This window comes from Boleophthalmus pectinirostris, unplaced genomic scaffold (genome assembly GCF_026225935.1).
Source record: "Boleophthalmus pectinirostris isolate CB_2022bp ecotype Guang Dong unplaced genomic scaffold, ASM2622593v1 HiC_scaffold_10, whole genome shotgun sequence".
Lineage (NCBI taxonomy): Eukaryota > Metazoa > Chordata > Actinopteri > Gobiiformes > Gobiidae > Boleophthalmus > Boleophthalmus pectinirostris.
Window position 1 is genome coordinate 31,270,676 of NW_026570971.1, and position 4,999 is coordinate 31,275,674.

General features: G+C 37.6%; 1 non-coding gene across 1 annotated transcript; it reads left to right on the plus strand.

Annotated features, from left to right (window-relative positions):
• The first annotated feature begins 364 nt into the window (after positions 1 to 364).
• trnar-ccg (transfer RNA arginine (anticodon CCG)) lies at positions 365 to 437 on the plus strand. The gene has a single exon. It is a non-coding gene; the product is annotated as a tRNA-Arg (tRNA).
• Positions 438 to 4,999: the final 4,562 nt, after the last annotated feature.

The window sequence follows — 4,999 nt, forward strand, 5'->3', positions numbered from 1 at the left end:
TATTTACTTTGTGCAGGTAGACATTCTTATACAACTGAACATTTAACAAAAGTGAAATCATAATAGAAATAAAAATAACCACAGCAAAAAAAGGAGTGGGAAGAAGACTCCCCCCACTCTTCTAATTTAACACAATGAACTTTCTTATACATTTTACATTAAACTATATGAACTACTTACAAGTGTGGATACTGTTATAGCTTGGTAGTACAATGAAAGTAGTCTCCTCTCTTTCAGGAGGTCATGGGGTCAATCCAAGTTGATGCATTTACATTTGAGTGGGAGACCTCCTACTGTTCAATGTCCATTCACAAAATAATGGCTTTTGTCTGGTCAATTTGTAGGTATAAATGTGCATACTCGAGGCCCAGTGGCCTAATGGATAAGGCATCAGCCTCCGGAGCTGGGGATTGTGGGTTCGAATCCCATCTGGGTCAATTTTAACCTTAAAACATATTCACAGGGTTATCCAAGATTATACTGTGAACCAGTTACACTTCCTCCTGTGTCCCATATGTCCACTGTCCCTCCTCTGTACCATATGTTCCTTCTCCTTCCGCTATCCAGATTTATTTGAGAATTTCTCCTTTCCCCAAACTATATTTCTCAGCGGTATTCCAAATGTGGCTTCCGACATGTAAACTCTGGTGAATGGAGGAAATAACTATGTGTCACTGGTTCTTTTCTATTTCTGTGAGACCAAACCTGCAATCTTCTAAAACAAAAGAGCGCTGTGTGATTTGCTCCAATTTATTTAGTGGAAAATCCCTTTGAGAAGCCAAACTGAGCCAGCACCTGCGCCTACATACAACCACATTTACACTCAGTCAAAGAGTCTGGTGAAGGAGTGTAGACTTTAAAAACACTGAGAAGCACTTCCAGGATTACTACTTTCAGGTTATTCTTAACAAATGCTTCGTTTTATAAATATTTTTAGTGACTAGATTCTATTATAAGAACCTTAGAGCCCATTTGATGCTATTTTCTTATCTATATTATAATGAACCATGTAATGAATGAAAACACAACTCTGGGTATGTTTTTGAGACAACATTATAACATGGCTTAAAACTCACAGGAGTCATATAAAACATTTAAATAAATCCCAGATGAGCAGTTACCTCTGGTCTGGCCCGTCCCCACATTGTGACATCACGTGGTAATCCTGGAAGTGATTCTCTGTGTTTTTACAATTATGTGTATCTAGCCCAGGGGTCTCCAACCTTTTTTCTCCAGTGAGCTGCCTTTATGAATCAACAATGCCAGAGAGCTACCAGTTTCAGCAGTCGCAAAGAAACTGAGTAAATATAAGAGCCACTGTGAGTCTTAGATGGGGAACAGTTTGATGCTTATAAAACATAAACCATTATCCTTTAATAATAGTGCATCAATTTAGGCATCAAAATGATACATTTACAATGGTAAATAATCCGATTTTACCACAATTATCCACAATGCATAGAACTGAGTAATCCCTCGGTGAGCTACTTGGGAGGGGGTGGAGACCTACTGGTAGCTCTCGAACTCCACATTGTCCCCCCATCAAACGCACACCTACACAAAATGACGTCATCCAGCTCCTCACAAGGTTAAACAGCCTCAAAACAGCAGAAAATTATACAAAACATTTGTATTTTGTTTATATTGTTTTGTGCTGTGTGTGTTTCATTTGTGTGAGTATATTTCTAAAATTATTAATTATTATTTTGCGGAAATGATATGATGTCATTTCCGCTCAGCTGACGGCAACAGCTTCAGCAAAACTCCACAAAACTAGTGAAGAGAAACGACCTGAGGCTGTGGAAAAGTCTGGATCAGTCTTTAGTAAGTTGTTTTTGATTTATATTTTTATCACAATACAGACTTTTCCACAGCCTGAAATTATTTATCTTCACTAGTTTTGCAGAGTTTGTCACCGTTAACTGAGAGAAAATGAAGTCATATAATTTGCACAAACATAATAATCAATAATTTTAGAAATATATTCACACAAATGAAAATTGTCACAGCACAAAACAGCACAAATAAAACACAAACGTTTTGTATAATTATCTGCTGTTTTGAGGCTATTTAACATTTTGCTGGCTGGATGACCTCATCAGCCCAAAATAAAACTGATAATATCTTAAGAACCAGAATCGCACGAACAAAACTTTTTGCAGCACAAAACAACGCAAATGAAGCACAAACGATTGACTCCATTTTGGTTGTTTTAGAGCATTTTGAAGCTTCCTGGGGGCTGCTGAGCCCAGTTTGACCTATAAAAGAACTAATATCTCAAAACAGGCCAAATGAAGCACAAACGAGTGACATAGCTTTTGTAGATGTGCATTTGATGAGGGGCCAACTTCACGGAGGTGTTGGAGACCCCTGATCTAGCACATAGGGCAGAATGTTCATCAGTTACCATGGTGATATAATGCATACATTAGCAAGCACTGCCAAAAATGTTTTAAGTCTGAAATTTAAGAAAAATAAATTTAAAAAATGCATTTAAACAACACATTTTCAGGAGCCTGTGATCAATACAAGTGATTAAGTGTTAGATTTTCAACAAAAAGATGAGAGTGACTAACTGAAAAACTGTTGGCTATAACTTGTTTAACAGCTCGAATCATCTCCTCTATTGTAGTTCCAAATAAATAAGTTCTTTCTGTGTTAAAACAAAGCTCAGATTAAAGCCTAACTTGAGTAACAGAGCTTCAGACAGAGCAGAGCCTACAGTTAACATCACATCTCTATAGAATGTTGATGATGTCAGCTGCAAAGTATTAATACAAGACCGAGAGTTCTTGTTTCCATCTTGTAAAACAGATTTTTTCGCAATATTCCAAGTCTGCAGCTCTGTTCCCTCTTGTAAAACATGAGGCAGGCGTGACGGCGATTGTGAAATGCTGTCTCATGGCTGAACCTCCATGTTTAGGGACCTCTCTGCTTCTCCGCATCACAAATATTTGGACGAAAACTATCGACTCTGTACTCCAAACTCAATCCAGATGTGATTTTTCCCCAAACCTCGTCACCAACGCTTCTCTTTTAGCCTCTTAAGAAAACATCCCCCCTCCCTCCGTCCACAGGTCCATCTGAAAACTGCTGTGTCTGTTCTTTGAGGTTCTTTCATTGGGAGGAAGTTCACGGTGTACGCAGATAAACAGAGAGATGTGGAGGCTTTGAAATGAGGTTTACACCAAAAATGTCACAGAATTTTAAATGGAGGCGATGAGATGGCCGAGGTATGAACTTGGATATACATAGAACAGACAGAGGCTTGTACTGAGAAGAAATGCAGTAATACAACTCAGAAACTGACTTCATATCACTAATGTTACTGCAGTAGAAGTGTGAAGCTAACTGGAAGCACTACTCTGTTAATCTTAATTTCAAAACTTTGCTAAATGCTAAAAGAAAGAGCCCATATTACACTATTTTCTTATCTATATTATGAGCAGTGTTACCATAGTTACTTTGAAATAGTAATCTGACTACTGACTAGGGCTGGGCGATATGGATCAAAAAATATATCTCGATATATTTTGCTATATCTCGATACACGATATATACCTCGATATATGTTCAAGAAAAAATAACCCCCTAAAACTGAAAACTGCAAAAACAAATCTGCCAAATTCCACAAGGTCCTTTTTTTGTAAGTGTAAGAGGTCGCCAGTTCATATAGGAACATTTAAGATTACAAAAAACCTAATTACATAAATAATAATTTAACTGTAAAATAAAATAAATAATACATATTTCCTTCTTTTCATTCATAGATAAAACAACTCAAGACAAGCTCATCTTTGCATTAACTCTGTTATCCAGACCAGAACCAGAACCAATGAGCTCCTTCAGCAGAAGAAACTCAGGATGTTCCTTATTTTAATAGATCCATGTTCCAGCAGTAAGGAGCTCTGAGGTTTCCCACAATCCACTGCAGATCAAACCCAACGTTTCCAAACACTTTTGTACAAGTGACACTGCAGCAGATTATTAATTAAAATCTTCTCCACAAATAAACTTTACATTACTAAACTTTACAAGATATAAAGCACAACGACTCTAGAGCCACATCAGCCATTTTGACATTATAATGTGTTTAATGCAGTTTTGCGCACGTGTGTTTACGTTTTACAGAAACGAAACTTAAGCACATGGCTCATTTGCATAAACAGCACTTCTCATGCAGCTCAGCTCATTTAGCTTCTTTTGGACTAAAGGACATGACTCAGTGGAATATGAGGATGTGCTGCTGATGGTTTTGTCTGTAAATGGTTGAAAAGGTTCGTGGTGCTTGAAGCTTTTCACTGGCACCAACTTTCGGCGTTCAAGGCGATAGTGACGAGTGAAGGAGACATGAGCGAACAAAATCAGGGAGGCGGGAGCGCGGAGGCGACGAGAGAGAAGACAAACAAGTGAAGCGGCGAATTCTAAATTTAATATAAGCATTATATCGATATATACGATATGTCAGAATTCATATCGATATATTTAAAATATCAATATATCGCCCACCCCTACTACTGACTACTGATTACTTCTTTAAAAAGTAACTTCGTTAAGTTATTGACTACTTGCTTTTAAAAGTAAGTCAGATTACAAGTTATTTTATTAGTTACTTTCTGATCCCCCACCCCCTTCTTGAAGGCAGACAACACTTTGTCACCAGCACAGAGTGAACATGAACCTTTATGTTACCATCCTTATCTGAAATCAAATCAAAATCATGTTTGTATTTGCAGCTGCAAAATGCGCACCTCTCTCCCTCCATTGTTTACATCTGACTCGTGGCGGAGTGGAGACGACATAACATCATAGGAAATGTGTCACCAGAGATGATTTATATGATCTTTGGGGTCACATAACCCACGTCGCCAAAAAATAAAAATAAATAAATAGCCTACGTCGCTCTGAAACACAAAAATAGTAACGCACAGTGTATTAGATAAGTAAGTTAAATCTGACTACTGGTTTGGAAATAGCACTGCGTAAGAATACTCATTAC